Source organism: Pelodiscus sinensis, chromosome 24, assembly GCF_052426305.1.
Source record: "Pelodiscus sinensis isolate ZL-2025 chromosome 24, ASM5242630v1, whole genome shotgun sequence".
NCBI classification, from domain to species: domain Eukaryota; kingdom Metazoa; phylum Chordata; order Testudines; family Trionychidae; genus Pelodiscus; species Pelodiscus sinensis.
In genome coordinates, this window is record NC_143075.1 from 15417124 (window position 1) to 15436165 (window position 19042).

The 19042-nt window shown below is 45.4% G+C and overlaps 1 long non-coding RNA gene across 1 annotated transcript; it reads left to right on the top strand.

Moving 5' to 3' along the window:
* Nucleotides 1-1730: 1730 nt before the first annotated feature.
* Nucleotides 1731-4222, top strand: LOC112547396 (uncharacterized). Its single transcript, XR_003091143.3, has 3 exons — nt 1731-2050; nt 2357-2454; nt 3837-4222. It is a non-coding gene; the product is annotated as an uncharacterized LOC112547396 (long non-coding RNA).
* The last annotated feature ends 14820 nt before the right edge of the window (nt 4223-19042 follow it).

Consider the following 19042-nt stretch of genomic DNA (forward strand, 5'->3'; position numbering starts at 1 on the left):
TTTAATGAATGAACTCTGCAACACCTCAACCCCAGAGCTTGGGTGTCTGAAAAACCACACTATTAAATAAATAATTACATTAAAATATGGAATCTAAAACTCAAAATCATACAAACCAAAGTGTGTGGTATCATTTAAAACAACTAGAGCCAGTTGGCAATTACTAGCTGTGTGCTCCACTAAACATCAATACAGGAACAAATTTATGAGGGGTCAGGGAAATGAGGAACAACCAACATCTACTGGAAAAAAAGATGACCAAAAAGGATGATCAAAAAATGTGTGAAGCTATATATAGTGAAACCTGTTCAAGGGACCTGCATATTCACTAGGCACAACCATTTTATATGATTTCTTCAACATCTCAAAGTTTCCAATTTTTTTTTATTTTTTATTTTTGCTTGACCATTGTTAGCTCACTGAGGTCTGTGTAATTGGTGAATCCAGGTTTTGTTAATACACTGCCACCTAGCCAGATTAGTATTGTTAAGCATTCGGAAATCCTGGGTCAAGCTGCTAAAATCATGAGATTGACTTAAGAATAATGTGAAAATAAAAGGTCTAGGTTTTAAGAGTTTTGGGATCTTCTTATTTACCTGCAGGTTTTTGAGCCTTTACGGGTCTCATTTTCAAGCTGTTCTCTGCAATCATGAGGGTCAGAAATGTACATTTTTAATTAAAATGGAGAATCCCATAGAATTATATGACTCCAGGATCTGGGGCTTTAAAATACCATTGCGAGGTGTGATAAAGATTCAGGTGAAGAAAAAGAAGATATAGAAAACAACAAAACAACAAAAACAATCCCCTCCCCCCCTAGAAATCACAGGTTTGGAGGTGCTCACATTGCTGACTTCTTGTACAGTCTTTATTTTGTCTTCTATCCCAATTCTGTAGTGAGCTACCCATGTGATCAGCTTCAGGGTCTTACTGCTGTTATAATCACGTTAGAAATGAATGTTATATCTAAGTTTATGTAATGCTTATCTCCTTAGTATCCTCAAAAGTTTCAGCAGGGTAGCTGTTGGTCTGTAACGGAAAAAAACAGCAAATAGTCCTGTAGCACCTTAGAGACTAACAAAAAATGTAGATGGTATCATGAGCTTTCGTGGGCATAACCCACTTAACTCCATTCATCTGAAGAAGTGGGTTGTGCCCACAAAAGCTCATGATACCATCTACATTTTTTGTTAGTCTCTAAGGTGCTGCTGGATTCTTTGCTTAAAAAAAACAAAAACAAAAAACCACACTTTTTTCCTTAGTATCTGAGCACCTAAACCAGACATTGTACAGATATGAAAAGACACAATGAATCAGAAGCTCCCAGCGCTCCTTAACTTTACATAGGCTTTTAAATTTGAATGACAGACACACAGACTGAGGATGCAGAGGGGGACTGAATATATATAACATGAGATTACAGGATTTTTATTGTGGACCAGTGAACTGAAATTCACCCTTGCACAGAGAGATGTGAGTGGTGCACAGCTTTGGGCAGGCTCTTTGCAGAGGAGTCAATTTCACCTAGGGAGTGAAACCTCCCTGATTATAGAGGCCTTGGAGATGGAGGGGTACTTACCTGCCTTGTAAGGATTGGTGAGACAGTTACACCCTCACGGTATCTTGGGGACCAGTCCATGACTAGGGCCAAATGGTGCCGCCACTCAGTCATACAGGGTAAACTGTTGGGAATGTCCAACTGACAGCTTTTAGAACGTTCAAGATTGTCCTTGGCCTTGGACGATGCTAACTGGCTGCTGTGGAAGAGAACCAGGCAGCTCAGCCAATCAGATGCAAGAATGAGAAGCAACTGACTGTAGGAGAGTGGGAAGAGAAAGTTTTATCTTTTCCCAGTTGTTACCGTGCGGTGAAAATTACAGCAGCGCAGAAGAACTGTGCATGATACCCATGTCCCGTTTAAGTCTGTAGTGGGAGGGTGAAGGCAGGGTATAAAGACTTGTGTTGGTTCTCTATGCTGGGCTGTACTCTATTCCCAGTGTGTAGTGGGAAGGAGAATTTACAGAAGCAAGAGGGAAATGCCTCAGGGAAAGTAAGTGATCCCTTGAGGCTCTCGTGATTTGGGGTTGATGTGGCTCCTTCTATTTTTTAAAATCAGAGAGCTCTCTTGCAGCCTGCTTTGCTGGTGGTGGCTTCTTCAGGTGACTTATTTAAAATCTTCCTCTGCTGAGTCCAGCTTCTCTGGTTTTCATGAAAAGTTCCTTTCCAGGATGTCCTGTTTGAAAATGAGGCATGTCAACATCCTTGGTTTTGCTTTTGAGTCAAGCATATTGAGGCATTTCTTCACTGTGGACTGGCTCACTTAACTTCTGTTACCCTTGTTTGTTTTCTTCTCCAGATGCTTCTCCTTCTCTAGTCTGACTAGCCAACTTTGCATTCATCTATAGTGCTTCCCTTTTCTGTACCAAGGAGAAAGTTCAAGCAAGCAAGAAGCAGGTAATTTTTAGTACAGGCAGTCCCCGGGTTACGTCGGTCTGACTTACATCGGACCCCTAGTTACGAACTGGGGGGGGCCCGCTAGTGCGGGGTGCCTCCCCCACTGTCGCCACCTCCGGCGGCGCGAGGGGTGCTTCCCCCCAGCAGACCAGGGAGACGTGGAGCGGCTTTTCTCGCCGCGGAGGACGCGGGCAGATGGACTGCCGAGACGCGCCACTGTCCCGCTGCCCGCGTCCTCCACGGCGAGAAAAGCCGCTCCGCGTCTCCCTGGTCTGCTGGGGGAGGGCGCAGCTAGTGTGCCTCCCCCCCCCCCCAGCAGACCAGGCTTTTCTCGCCGACACCTGGGGTAGAGCAGCTGGGGGGCTGCCAGGTTGGTCCCACAGTGCCAAGGTGCGGCGCTACTGGACCAACCCAGCAGCACTCCAGCTGCTCTGTCCCAGGCGTCCCCAAGTCAGCCACTGCTGAAACTGATCAGCGGCTGACTACAGGAAGCCTGAGGCAGAGCTGCTCTGCCCCGGGCTTCCTGGAATCAGCCGCTGATCAGTTTCAGCAGCGGCTGACTTGGGGACACCTGGGACAGAGCAGCTGGGGTGCTGCCGGGTTGGTCCCCGCAGCGCCAACATGCGGCGCTGCGGGGACCGACCTGGCAGCACCCCAGCTGCTCTGTCCTAGGCGTCCAGGCAACCCAGCAGCACCCCAGCTGCTCTGCCCCAGGCGTGTCCCATTCAGCCTCTGCTGGTCAGTTTCAACAGCGGCTGAATCTGGACGCCAGTTCCGACTTACATACAAATTCAACTTAAGAATAAACCTACAGTCCCTATCTTGTACGTAACCCGGGGACTGCCTATAATAAACAGTCATCTCTGGAATTCAGTTCTGTGAGAAATATGAGAAGATATGTTAGAATTGGAAAAGATACAGGAAAGGGCAACCCAAATTATTAGATGCATGGAGCAGCTTCCATATGAGGAGAGGTCTCTGGTTAAGCTCTTCCCCATAAGCCCATGCTGCCCACCCTGGGCAAAGGCATGAGGCCCAGCGAACACACATGGAAAAACATAGAAAAACAACCCCACCTGTTTATCATGAATGGAAGGAGCCAGAGTATCATAACATTAGGTGGGTAGCCATAATTGAACACCCTTATCATGAGTTTCACGCACACAGACAAGACCAAAGCCTTGAGAAGGGCCTCATAGTCTGGGAAAGAGACAACAGCTGCCTTCCCAAGGCCAACCACAGATCCAGGAAAAGGCCTAACACGTCACTATGAGATGACTCCCCCCCTCCCTAACAATCCAAGCTTGCAGTCACACCAGAATAATGCTATAATTAATTGCATTGCTTTGTATCTTACCCTGTCTTTTTGCTTATACTCCTAGACAAGCACCTATGAACCGCATTGCACCTCACACCTATCTGGAAAGCACCGTCACCACTCCTATGGAATACAATTGGAATGTAGCATATGCATTGCAAGACAATTCCTTTCGGGGGTGAGGGGGAGAGGAATATACTTGTGTGTAGCAATTGTGTTAACTTGAGCTATGGGCGGAGCTATTATGTAATCTCTTAGACTATTGGCTTACTGTGCTCATATGCCTTACTGCTAGAACCTATCCATGGGCTTGGGAACTCCTACCCCATCTCTTCTCTCCACTCATCAGCTCCCTATATAGTCTATTGTAATTATTTGCTTGGCAGTGTTTGCCAAGCAAATTGGCAAGGTGATACTCCGCCAGCGCTGTGCGTAATAAACCCTCCTGCTTGAATCTACATGGTGTCTACATTTTGGTTTCCAACAGGAGTGTTATTTACTCCTTCTCAAACACAAGAACCAAATTAAATTAGTAGGCAGCAGGTTTGAAACAACAAAAGGAAATATTTCTCCACATAATGCACAGTCAATCTGTGGAACTTTTTGTCAGAGACCAGGACTATAACAGGGTTCAAAAAAGAACTAAATACATTCATGGAAGATAGGTTCATCAATGGCTATTACCCAAGATGGGCATGGTTGGTGTCCCTGGGAGTGACTAGCAGGAGGTGTTTCATTTGGCGATTGCCTGTTCTGTTCAGTCTCTCCGGGGCACCTGGCATAGGCCTCTGTTGGAAGACAGGAAACGACTAGTTGGACCTTCGGTGTGACTCAGTCAGTCCATTCTTATGAAATCCCCCACATCTAACTTCTTGGCTAGGCTATTTCCTCCCTTAATGTAGCAACGTGGTGGGGGATTATAATATATTTGCTCCTGGTAAATTAGGACGCGTGTTAGTTGTTCTTAATCCAACCCAAAGACATCTTGGTGCTGGGTACTAAATGCCTGTGATCATAATATACTGCAAGTTGACAGCCTTCCTTACCCGCCTGAGGAATTATCAGCAACACCCAGATCACTCTTTAGCCCTCACCTCCTTGCTCCATTTATTGTCCATCCATCCATCCATCCATCCATCCATCCATCCAATCAACTCACTAAGGCTGTGTCTAGACTGGGCAGTTTTTCTGCAAAATCAGCTGCTTTTGTGGAAAAACTTGCCAGCTGTCTACACTGGCCGCTTGAATTTCCTCAAGAACACTGACGATCTCATGTAATATCGTCAGTGTTCTTGCGGAAATATTGTGCTGCTCCTGTTGCATAAATTGCTGGTTTCGTCCCCTTGGAGGCTAGTCTGATTTGCCCCAAGAAGAGAGTCACACTTTCAGGCTGGGTCCAACTCAAGTTTATTTACTTGCAAGTAAAGTTCGGCTGAGGAACTCAATGCTCAAAGCAAAGCCGACCCCCAGCATCGCGTAAGCAAGGGGTCTTATAGGGTTACCATCCTTCCTGGTTTATGTACCTTAGCGTGATAGGTTACTTCATTTTGACTCTTAGCATTCTTATAGGTCAGGTTAATTTCTAAATAAGATTAAATACAGTGCCCACTTGCTGACTTTGCGGTTACAGTTGTTTGTTACATTTATTCACTTGCTTAACAATAGGCGAGTTACACTTCCTTTTTTCCTGCTTGAGCCTGCCACAAGTTAAAGTATGTGGAATATATCTATATCCCTACTTAACAGGAGACTGGTTTCACTTCCCACTATACCAACGTCTCCTTATTAGGTGTTGTTTTTGCGGCAGGCACTAACCTGCATCACGTCTTGCAGCACTCCTATACAAGTAGCAGATATGTCTAAGCATTAGCAATGTATGTATGTTGTACGTGCTTCTTGTAGGGGAATCAATGGCTCTGGGGGATTTGACTTCCCCTTTACACATCACTCCCATTCGGGCAAAAGCCCTCTTGCGCAAATCTTTTGCGCAAGAGAGCCAGTGTAGACAGCACAGTGCTGTTTTGCGCAAAAAAGCCCCGATGGCTAAAATGGCGATTGGGAATTTTTTGCACAAAAGTGCTTTTGCGGAAATGCATCCGTGCCAATCTAGATGTTCTTTTCCGCAAATGCTTTTAACGGAAAACTTTTCCATTAAAAGCATTTCCGGAAAATCATGCCAGTGTAGACATAGCCTAAGGGTATGTCTACACAGCGGGGCTAAAGCCAAAATAGCTTATTTTGGCATTTGGCGCTGTCTACACAGCAGGAAGACAGAGAAAGAGCACTCTTCCTCCGACTTCCTTTACTCCTCATAAAATGAGGATTACAGGAGTCAGAGTAAGAAGTCCTCCAGCTTGACATCATTTTGACCTTATGTCGAAATAACTGCTTGTAGTGTTGACGCAAACTATGTTATTCTGAAATAAAACTGCTGTGTAGCTGTACCCTAAAGTAGCGTCTACACAGCACTGTAACTCAAAATAAAATACGCAATTTGAGCGGCACAAGTTGTGTACCTTATTTTGAAATAGGTTATTTTTTCATTTGGTGCTGTCTATACAGTGCAAAATTTTGAAATAAAGTACTATTCCAAAACATCCCTTATTCCTCATGGAATGAGGTTTACATAGATGTTGGACTAGCAAGCCCAAAATAATGGGCTTGCTGTGAAGACAAGGGATAGCTATTTTGGGATACTCCAGTATCCCAAAATAGTGTTGCAATATAGACATACCTGCAAGGAATACAAAACTTCCACTTGGGGCTTTCTACACAACCATGACTCCCATAGCTTCCCACCTGGCATCTCTCTTCTCCCAAGACTACTGCAGGAGACTGTCCTTTCCTGCATCTTCTCTCCACACTTCCTCATCCCTTTCTGCAGCTCTTTACATGGCTGGTGTTTCTATTCCTTTCCTAATAGTACCTAATACTCCGTTCATTTTTTTGACTGCCATTGCATGCACTGAGTGCATGTTTGTAGGGAACTATCCATGATCACTTGAGTGGTAACAGCTCATTAAACCACATCATTTTGTATGAAAAGTTGGGGTTATTATTGCCAAAGATCAATACTTTGCACATATCAGCACTGAATTTCATCTGTTATTTTATCACCCAGTCACCCTGTTTTGTGAAATCCCTTTGTGACTCTGTACAATCATCTTTGGACCTAACTATCTTGAATAAGTTTGTATTGGCTACAAATTTTACCATTTCACTGTTCACCCCTTTTTCCAGATATGTTCAACTGCACAAATCCCCTTATAGACCCTTGGAAGTTCACATTGTTTACCTCTCTCCATTGTGAAAACTGACCATTTATTCCTATACTCTGTTTCCTATCTTTTAGCCAATTACAAGTCCAGGAGAGGACTGTCCCTCTTATCTCATGACTGTTTAGTTTACTTGAAAGTCTTTGGTGAGAAAATCCATCAAAAACTTTCTGAAAGTCCAAGTACACTACATGGACTGAATTGCACTTGTCCACATGCTTGTTGACTTCTTCAAATAATTCTAGTAGATTGGTGAGGCATGATTTCCTTTTACAAACACTGGACTGATGCTTCCCCAAAGAGCATGAGTATCTATGTTAGTTGCTCTTTACCTTTCTGACTATTGAACCCCTTTCCAGAATCTGTTTTGCATACCCCATAAGTTACAACTATTTGTTTACAAAATCAGACATAAAAGTACAAAAATGTCCCAGTGCACTATTTCTGAAAATTTGCTTACTTTTTCATTTTACCATACAAGCAAATAAATAATTTGGAATATAAGTACTGCATATATATTTCAATGTATAGTATATAGAACAGTATAAACAAGTCATCTGTATGAAATTTTAGTTTGTACTGACTTTGATAGCCACTGATCTATGTGTCTGATAATTCGGGGGAGGGTGGTTCAACTAATCTGCCTGGTACTGAAGTTAGGCTTACCAGCTTGTAATTCATAGAATCATAGAATCATAGAATAATAGGACTGGAAGGGACCTCGAGAGGTCATCGAGTCCAGCCCCCCGCCCTCAAGGCAGGATCAAGCTCCGTCTACACCATCCCTGACAGATGTCTATCTAACCTGTTCTTAAATATCTCCAGAGAGGGAGATTCCACCACCTCCCTTGGCAATTTATTCCAATATTTGACCACCCTGACAGTTAGGAATTTTTTCCTAATGTCCAATCTAAACCTCCCCTGCTGCACTTTAAGCCCATTACTCCTTGTCCTGTCCTCAGAAACCAAGAGGAACAAATTTTCTCCTTCCTCCTTGTGACACCCTTTTAGATATTTGAAAACCGCTATCATGTCCCCCCTTAATCTTCTTTTTTCCAAACTAAAGAAGCCCAGTTCATGAAGCCTGGCTTCATAGGTCATGTTCTCTAAACCTTTAATCATTCTTGTCGCTCTTCTCTGTACCCTTTCCAATTTCTCCACATCTTTCTTGAAATGTGGCGCCCAGAACTGGACACAGTACTCCAGCTGAGGCCTAACTAGTGCAGAGTAGAGCGGCAGAATGACTTCACGAGTTTTGCTTACAACACACCTGTTGATACAACCTAGAATCATATTTGCTTTTTTTGCAACAGCATCACACTGTTGGCTCATATTCAACTTGTGGTCCACTATGACCCCTAGATCCCTTTCCGCCATGCTCCTTCCTAGACAGTCGCTTCCCATCTTGTATGTATGGAACTGATTGTTCCTTCCTAAGTGGAGCACTTTGCATTTCTCTTTATTAAACCTCATCCTGTTTACCTCTGACCATTTCTCTAACTTGCTAAGGTCATTTTGAATTATGTCCCTATCCTCCAAAGAAGTTGCAACCCCACCCAGTTTGGTATCATCTGCATTGTCAGAATCACCCCGGATCATTTTTTTAAAAATAGTCATTAGATTAGCTACCCCTCCAAAAATCTGGTACCGAGGCTGATTTAAATGATAGGTGGCATATACTACAGTTAGCAGTTCAAAAGTTTCATAATTGACTTCCTTTAGAATGCTTGGGTGAATACCACTTGGTCCTGGTGACTTATTACAATTTGATTTATCAGTTTGTTCTAAAACCTTTATCGACACCTAAATCTGGTACAGTTCCTCAGATTTATCACCTAAAAAGAATGGCTTAGGTATGGGGAGCTCCCTGATATCCTGTAAAAATGATTCATTTGGCTTCTCCTCAACAGCCTTGTTTTTCTTGAGTGCTCTTTTAGAGCCTTGATTGTCACATAGCCCATTGACTATCTGGCAGTTTTCCAGCATCTGAGATACTTAAAAATATGTTTGCTGTTAGTTTTTGTGTCCTTAGCTGGTTGCTCTCCAAATTCTCTCTTGGCCTGCCTTATTATACTTTTACACTTGACTTGCTGAGCCTTTCTGTTTTCCTTGGTAGGATTTGACTTCACATTTTTAAGGGATGCCCTTTTGCCTCTAACAGCATCTTTTACTCTGCTGTTTAGCCATGTTTAGGCATTTTTGTTGGTCTTATTATTTTTTTCTCTTTGAGGTATACATTTAATTTGAGCCTCTGTTATGATGTTTTTAAATAGTCTCCATGCAATTTGTAGGCATTTCATCCTTGTGACTGTTTCTTTTAATTTCTGTTTAACTAGCTTCCTCATTCTTGTGTAATTTCCCTTTTTGAAGTTATATGCTACTGTGATGAGTTCTTTTGCATTCCCCCACCCCGACAAGGATCTGAAATGTAATTACATCATGGTCGCTACTACTGAGTGGTTCAGCTATATAATTTCTTGGATTAGATCCTGCATTCCACCTAAAACCAGGGTTCATGACAGACTTTGCTGGGCCCCGGGCAATGTGAGGGAGGCTTGCCTTTGGGCCCCCCAGAAGGAGCGAGCCTCAGGTGGAAAGGGTGAGGCTAGGGGCAGCCAGCCCTCAACACCACCAGTATCGTTCCACGCCTGCCCCACCCAGTCCTTAGCACAGCTCGGACTGTACCATGAGGCACTCTGGCAGTGATTTAAAGGCACAGAGCCCCCTTTGCCTCCCCTCCTGTTGACGGCCCTTCTTAGAACTACATTAAGAATTGCCTCTCCCTTTGTAGATTCTAGGACAAGCTGCTCCAAGAAGCAGTCATTAATGTGTCATTAATGTGTTTCTCTGCCTTTCTTCCCGAGGTGATGTATATCCACTCAATATGAGGATAGATGAAGCAAACATTAATTATTCATTATTTATTATTATTATTATTATTTCATTCATGGTAGCTTCTGTAATCTCCCTGAGCATTTCACAGTGCCATCACCATCCTGGTCAGGTTGTGTATCCACTGCTAGACATTTATTGTTCAAGCACGGAATCTCTATCCATGGAGATTTGATGGGACAGTTTGATTAATTTAGGATTTCTTTATTTGACTTCATGCTTTCTTTCCCATATAGTGCCCTGCTCAGGTGAGCTGACAGCCACACTGAGCCCCCGGGTAAGGTGTGTGTGTGGGGGGGAGGAGGGGGAGCTCTGTGCCCCGGGAAGGGGTGGGGCCTTGAGTGGAAGGGGGCGGTTGGGCGCAGCCAGCCCTCAGTGCGGCCCAGAGCGCACCATGACACCCCTCCCAGTCCTTGGAGCCGCATGGAGTGCAAGGTGCTGTGCCCTGACGGTGATTTAACAGGCCTAGGGTGCCAGCCCTTGCTGCCGTTGAAGTAGCAGCAGCCAGGAGCTCCAGACCCTTTGATTCATCCAGCCTTGTGGAAGTTGCCACCTTTGTCCCATTCCTGTCATCGGGCCTGGCCATGCTCCTACCAGTCACTGTCACAACTACATATTCTGGTATTACCTCATCTCTCTGATTATCCTCATTTCGCCAAGTTGCCATGATGCCTACTACAGCAGTATCACTGAATGCCAGGCTCTCTAGTTCAGCCATCTCAGTATTTAGACTTCTCTCATTCTTCCTTTGTTGGAAGTAAGTAGGAGGAAGACCTGTTTGCATCTGTGGTGTCTAATCCTGAGAGGTGCTGAGCCTGGGCAAAGCCCACAGGAATCAAGAGGCATTACTTACAGCATTCAATGCTTATCAGGATCAGAGCAGGTCCCTCCTCTCTTAAACTTCACCTTTCCTTTCAGTCCCTCCATTTGTCATGTTCCCCTCCTCTGCCTGAGATGCGCTCTCCCAAGCTTTGTAAATTGCCCTCCCCAGCTCTCTCTGCAAAGTAATATTTGCCACCTGGAATGAGGGGAACTTTGTGACTATCTAGTGCATTGTGCTGTAACCCACTCTCTTTCTCGCCCAGTTAAGTTTCCTTCTTTAAGCAAACCACGCCTTGTGTCTCCCGGGCTTCTGCATCTCTGCCCGGTTGCACAAGTAAATTTGGGGCGCGTTCAAATGTATCTGTAGATGTGACATCATGGCCCTTTCCATGGCAACGCGTCGCAATGCCTGAGAGGGTGCTAAAGAGCAGCGCACAAGGAGATTTTCAATCAGAACCAGACAGTTTACATGGCAAATGAGCAAACAATCAAAGGCGAAGTCAAAATAATAATAGTCATAAATTAAAAAAAAATAAAAAAAAATGAACCCTTAGCAAGGTAGGAAATCACTGATGAGATCTCCTTTATCTGCTGCTGGTGTGGTGTGGAAATGATTCAGACCTTTTGTAACCTCCTCTGCCTTTCACATGCAAAAATCTCATCTCACTGTGTTTTCTCCTCTCACATTTGCATATTAATCTTGCCCCCTCTTCTGGACCTTTCAAAGTTGCTTTAAAGGTGAAGGGCAGAAATTAGAAGAAAAATATAAAAGGTGCTTGGGTTATGTTATTAGCACCTTCCATTTAAATATTCACTCACCTCTCCCCAGGCGGTAGACAAAGGGTGTTATCCTCATTCAACAGGTGTGGAAATTGATGCATGAGAAGCGAAGTAACTTATCTGGAGTCCTGCAGTGCTGGTGGCAGAGCTGGAATCAGAGCTGAAGAGCCCTGATCCCCAATACTCTGTCCTAGCTAAAGGTCCTGGCTCAGATTTTCAGAGTTTTGTGGGGGCTTTCAGTGCATGACCCCTGTTGATTTCAACCAGAATTGTATTTCTGAGCGTCCTAAGCAACTTTTGGTCTGTTTCCTCTCCTGCCATCTCAGAATATTATGGGATTATTGGAAGCACTGATCAGTTGGTTGCTTCTGAATGAATGCCCAAGCAACAGCTGGTCATAAGAGAGCAGCAAGGAGGGAAAATTCAGTGTTACAACCTCTGGAGCCCATTTGCACGGCAGCATCTCTTTGAGCTGCCAGGCTGGGCTGCATCTCACAGCAGAGCCGGTGCCCTTGAGACTGCAGGCGCAGCCTGCTCTAGTTCTGCTGGCGATCCCTTGACAATAACCTTTCCCCGAGTGCTTCTGCAGCTTCGCGCCTCTGAGTGCAGCAGGGCATGGAAATGCGCAATCAAAATAATCTACCCAGATCTAGAAAAAAAGTGAGCTGGGACTTCTGAAGGGCCGAAAGCTCTCTCCTGGGTATGTCAGCACAGCAAGTGAAGGTGTGATTGTGGCACAGGTACCACTGCTATCTGTACTCTAGCAGCAGTAACAATAGCAGAGTAGGTGTGGTAGCAAGGGTTCAGTGGAAGATAGCCACCCAGTTAGAATCTCTCTAGGGCGGGGGTCTCCAACCTTTTAAAGCACAAAATCACTTTTTGAATTTCAATGCAATGTAAGACCTACCTCAAACCCAAATACCCTTGCCCCACCTCCTTCATGTCCCTTCTCTAAGGCCCTGCCCCTGCTCACTTCTCCCTCCCTCCCTTCCCCATCTCCCCTCCCTTTCACTAGGCAGGGGCAGAGGCTCTGGTCTTAGATTAAGAGATCTGTAGTGTGATAGGGGCTCTGAGCTGAGCCTGGGGCAAGGAGTGGGTTCAGGGTGCAGGCTTTGGGAGGGAGTTTGAGTTCAGGGGGCTCAGGGCTGGGGCAAGAGGTGCAGGAGGGGGTTCATGACTGGGGCAGAGGTTCAGAGCTGGATCCAGCTGGACAGTGCTGACCTCAGGTGGCTCCTGGGTGGTGGTGCACTGGGGCTAAGGCAGGCTCACCCCTGCCCTGGCCCTGTACCATTCCCAAAGGTAGCCAGCAAACTCCCCCCATCCCAAGCCCTATTGTGCCCCCCACCTCCATTCTATGGAGAGAGAATACAGGGTGGGAGGGGGCACCCTGACATCAGCGCTCCCTCCTCGCCCTTCCCCACTCTGTACCGCAAGCAGGAGGCTCCTGGGAGTGGAAGGCAGCTCCAAGGCAAAGGGCAGGAGGTGGCAGCAGTGGAGGGAGGGACAGCTGAAGAGCCGGCACTTGATAATCTCTTGGATGTACCAGTCAGGATCATCTGTCAGAGGCTCCAAGATCTACCGGTAGATCCCGATCGACTGGTTGGTGACCACTGCTCTAGGGAATCTGGAGATGTACTTGAGTAGCTAGTCTGTCCTGAAGCCAATATTTCCAAGTCTATTATCAGGGATGCTGCCGGGGAGGGGAGGGCAATAAGGGGGCAAGTGCCCCAGGGATCAGTGATTTAAAAGGGCTTGGGGTTCCCAGCTGCTGCCACGGCTACCTCAGCAGCAGCAGTGGCCAGAGGCCCAGGTCCTTTAAATCACTGATAATTATCTGACACCATGCACCCTGTGTCCCCCGGGCCGCTGAAGGGCTGGGCGGGGAATGCTAGCCCTGCCCCCTTCTGAAGGGCCCAGCTCCAGTTCCCCCAAGCCCTGGAGAGGTCTCTCGTCAGCCCTGTCTATTATTGGTACCTAGGCTAGCGAGAGTAAGGCTTGCCTGGGTATGCTTATTTATGTTATCATCACACCTTCATCTGCAGTGTAGACATCCTCTCTGAGACAGGCTGGTGTTCCATCCCTTGCAGTGATATGCTTTTCTCTGGGCAAAGGCAGGTTTGCAGCTGATGGTGGAGGTCTGGGTGACATGGAAATGAAAAACTGGTAATGTGGCTCATTGCATTCAAGGGATCTCTAAATATGGGACACAATTAGGTGATGCCTGCAAGCACCGAACACAAGGTGAAATTTACCCAGAGGTCTTATACACCAATTAAATGCCACATAACCCCTTGGTGTGGAGACGAAGAGGGGCAGGCTCTTTGCCCAGGGGTGTATTTCAGCCCCACTGAGGGCCACACTGAGGGGCTGATGAGAATCAACACTGCAGAGAGCTTAACCAACTGCAGGACTGCTAGGTCCTTTCCTTTGCCATACGTAACATTGTCCACAGCCTCCAGCCATGCTACTGCATTTCTGATGTCAATCTAAACAGCAAGCACAGTGCAGCATTTGTGAAAGAGATGAAAGTACACTTGAGTCTGAAGCGAGGGAGAAAGGGAGTGATCCTTCCTAATGAAGGCAGGCAAAGAAAATGGAGTCCCACAGGTGGTGGGTTCAGCTTGGTTTGCAGGTAGTTTTGTAAAGACATTCTCTTTGCTTGTGAAAGGTACCAAACTGGCAGCTCTGCACACCAGTCTTTGGTCCTGCATCAGCAAGGTGCTTAAAGTATATGCCGCTCTACACATCCACAACTAATACCAAACTTTTGACTTCAATACTTAAGTAGCTTGCTGCATCCTGAATCCTTTATGCATGGAACAAGCACACCTATCAGCAATGGCAGTGGATAGAATATGACTTCACTGATGGACTCCCTCTGGGGGAGAAGATAGGCAGGTCTTCATGGTGTGTTCAGTTGTTAGCCTCTCTGCAGAGACTGTCAACAAAGGTGACAGTGGTTATTTCTGTGATTTATCTGTCGTGTCTTTTAGGAAATGAACTGAGACTTATTCCACAAGGACATTTGGGGCAAAGATTGTGTACTGCTGTTTGTGCAGTGCCTGCCACCATGGGCGCCTGATCTTGGGGAGGGTCTCTTGATCAGGAGTGGGCAACCTGTAGCCCAAGAGCCACATGCAGCCCATTGGGGTTCTATGTGTGGCCCATGAGACATATTGTTTACAGTTGCTCACGGGCAGGGTTGACAGATTCTGCAGGTTTCTGTCCATGTTGTTTTTCCCTACAGGTGTTACTGAAGTGTAGCCCATGTAAATCAAGGGCACATGAAGGGAAGCGTGTGCTGTTTGCACACAACAGTGACTGTGAGAGCCATGCGCTCCCTCTGCCTCCAATCAAAGTGCTGCTACGGTTCCATCGGCACACCCTGCAAATTCTAGGTACAGGCAGTCCCCGGGTTACATGGATCCTACTTACATCGGATCCCTACTTACAAACGGGGTGAGGCAACCCCGCACTAGCTCCTTCCCCCCAGCAGACTAGGGAGACGCGAAGCTAGCACCCCCCTTCCCCCCAGCAGACCAGGGAGACGCGGAGTGGCTTTTCTCATCAGACCCCTCAGCTTGAGAATAAAGGACTGAGGGAAGTGAGTTGTGGGAGAATAAAACTGGGCTCTGGAGAAATGTTTGGCTAGAGTTTCCCCTACAATATGTACCAGTTCCGACTTACATACAAATTCAACTTAAGAACAAACCTACAGTCCCTATCTTGTACATAACCCGGGGACTGCCTGTACATAAGCACAGTTAGCAAAACTACCCTATCCCTGGAGACCATCTTGGAGTACGTCTACACTACAAAGTTTTACCGGTAAAATGGCCATTTTTCCAACAAAACTTGAGGAACATTCACACTGCAATTGCGTTCTTCTGCAAGAAAATTGAAAGAACAGAGGGGTTTTTCCAGTATTAGTAATCCTCATTCTATGAGGAAGAAGCAAAAAGGTGTGTGTGGACGGGGAAGAGGGAGTTCTTTCAGAAAAAGAGGAAAGAGGAAAAAACACAGGTGCCCTGGTGGCCATTCCGTCCATAGCAATCACAGCTTACTTGTGAGAGTGTGTCCATTCAGTCTGGACGGTCTCTTTTGAAAAAGCCGATCGCTTTTTCGATGAACTTTTGCAGTGTGGACACACCCTTTCAGAAGAAGTTTTTTTGAAAGATCTTTTCCAAAAAAAGCTTCTTCTGAAAGAAGCCTGTAGTCTAGACGTAGCCAAGGTTATGATAATCTTGTGGCCCTCTGAGGTACAGGAGGACCACTCATGCAGCCCACTCGTTAACCAAGGTTGCCTATTGCTGCTTTAGACTTTGCTGTCATATAACTAATAAATAACTCTCATTCCCAGGATATATTTGAAGCATAGGTTACCAGTTTGCTGCTCTTTACTACTACCGCTGCCTCTTGTAGGCAGTGATTTTTCAGAGCATTGTGGGACTAGAAAAACTGCATTACATATAAACCAGAAAAAAACTTTTGATTAGAATTACTGACTGGTTGTCTATACAAGCAAGAGCCTGGAAATTTGTAAAATACCCAAACCACCCAGAAATCCGACACAGACTGTGTGCGGAATATACAAACATTAGGGACCTATGCGGCTTATGCATGTAACAGTCAAGCATGATCTAATTAAATGAGCACTGGGCAGGAAGCCAGAAAGTCTGCATTCTAATTCTGGGTGTGCCACTGACTCGTTGTGTGTCCTTGAGACAGTCATACATCTCCATTCCCCCTAACTGTAAAATGGGGCTGGAAATGCTTTTCTACAAGGGGGGGAGAGTAAGGTGTTGATTTTCAAAGATGCTCAATGTTCATAACTGCACCGGGCAGGCAAATGGTGAACTCACAATAACAATACTTAATTTTTATATGCAGTTTTGCATCAGCAAATCTCAAAGAGCTTTACAAAGAAGGCAGCATTATCTCAAGGTCACAGGTGGGGAAACTGAGGCACGGAGACTTGCTGTGACTTGTCCCAGGTTAGCCAAGAGGTCCATGGCCAATCCAGGAACAGAGGTGAGGTTTCCTGAAACCCAGATTATTATTCTATCCACTAGGCCACATTGTTTCCCCTCAGACTTTTGTTTTTGTATTGAACTCTGTCCACTGTATTGTTATTTCATCCTCTCAATCCATCTAGAACATAAGAACGGCCGTACTAGGTCAGACCAAAGGTCCTTCTAGCCCAGTATCCTGTCTGCCGACAGCGGCCAACACCAGGTGCCCCAGAGAGGGTGGACCGAAGACAATGATCAAGCAATTTGTCTCCTGCCATCCCTCTCCAGCCTCTGACAAACAGAGGCCAAGGACACCATTTTATCCCCTGGCTACTAGCCTTTTATGGACCTAACCTCCATGAAATTATCTCTACTCCATTTGGCCACTTGTTGAGGCTGCTCTAATACTGAGAGTGCACACTCTCTGGAACAGGATTGTTCCTTTTGTTGCTGTTTTGTTGTTTGTCCAGCATAGGGGGTTCCTATGCTTTAAAGCAATAGACAAAAGCAATAGCGGTAATTAACTACAGACAGGTCCATTGTGGGTGATGGCTGCTTCTGAAAATAAGGACATTAAAGTTTGCCCGGTGCTTTGAAAAAACAAAGGGCTAAGAATCATGGCCGACTATTATCCCTCTTAATGAAATGTTTGTTACACCCTAAAATGATTTGTTCAACCCATTCCAGGTGTATGAAACAAATGCTTTTACCAGCTGGATTGTTTGCATCAGAAAGTTCAGCAGCAGGCATGGGAAATGCTCCCTTAGCATCGTCCATCTGACACCAGCACACTTTAATGGGCCGTGTTCTGCTAGTAACAGAAGGAGGAGAGCAAATAAAAACAACCCAGCGAAAGAAGGAGAGAGCCCCCACATCAGATTCCAGTATGTTTTATAAATAAATATGGTGCAGGTGCCAGCTTTGTTGGTACAGATCCCAGTGATTTTCTTCTAACATATGTTAGTTTCTCTGTTTGAGCCAAAAACTTAGTAAGCAAATATTTAGCAAGCATTTAGAACATGTGACTTGGGCTATCTCTAGGAGATTACTTATTTATCTAATAAGGGACATCAGCTCTCCTGCTTCAGAGCATAAGCTGATGGGAGCTAGGAAGAAAGCTTCCTCTAAGGGCAGTTTATTCCATAATTGCCCACTACAATGTTTGTTGCATTTTCCTCTGAGTCAGTGTTCTGGTCATTGTCAAAGACCTGATACGGATCAGACAGACTACTGGTGTGATCCATCATGGCAGTTCCTATCTTCTTGTGACACAAGCATAGACACACACCTTGAAGCAGAGAAGGGAGGATGAGGAGAAAATGGGAGAGCCCTAGTATCAAGAAGAGATAAGGAGTGCTGGGAAGCAGAAAGAAACAGAGACATGGAACATCATCCCAGAGAGATGATCTTGCACAGAGAACACCATGGTAGATGAAGAATCTATCCTGGAGGAGCCCAATTGGTTAACGGGTCAGTAATTGGCAATGTGTTTTTATGGGCAAGGAATGTCACATGCCATGAGATCACTGGTCAATTTTATCAGGAAAATCCATGTTTTCATTATAGTGTGAGCAGCATCCATTTACATTTGAAAGTTCCCAAAAAAACAGCATCTCACTGTCCACTTGCTCCCACTCAAGGGCAGTTCCCACCACAGGTGGAAAGAGGCCCATGAAAACAGACAGGGTTGAAGAATCAAGGCTTGACTCAGGGCTCACTTAAGGCCTGATCTGAAGCTCATTAGAGTCCATGGAAAATCTCCCATTATATCAGGCTTTGGATCAGATCCTTACAGTGTGTGTGTGTTTTTTTTTTTTTTTTTGTCTCCAGCAGAATTACTTCTGATTCACACAGGTAATAGAAGATAAAAACCAGCCCTTCCATATATTTCTGCTTCATTCGAGAATCTTTGGACCAGCAAGAAACACAGTGATGTTGAGGTAACATCATCAGTGATATTAAACTTCTTTTCAATTTCCATACTCTTATTTTTATTCTAGTTCCATCTATAGCCCCATCTACTAGGTTCTAGAGACAGGTAGTAAGAGGTCTTCCATGCCCTAATGAGCTTGCAGGCTAAACCATTAAGCTGTGCAAAGGGTGGCAATGGAAACAGAAACAGCGGTGCTCGAACAATTTGTATAAAGGGGGTAGTGAGAGCCCCTGAACCAAACTGTGCATCCTGTATATGATGGAACCCATGTCAACCCAGGGCACGGCCATACCACCAGCACTCACAGTTTCTACACCTATAAAGCACAGAGAGGTGAAGTGACTTGCCGAAGATCAAACAGCAAGGCCATGACAGAGCTGGGACTAGCACACTGATCCCCTAAGTCCCAGAATGGTGGCCTATTAAGAGGATCACCATTTTGGGAGTCAGGAAAAAGGAGTTCCCAGCTCTACCAGAGCTGCTGCATGATCTTGGGTAAGTTGTTTCTCCTCGCTGTGTCTGTTTGCCCTCCTATTCTTTGGCTTGCCGCGCGACT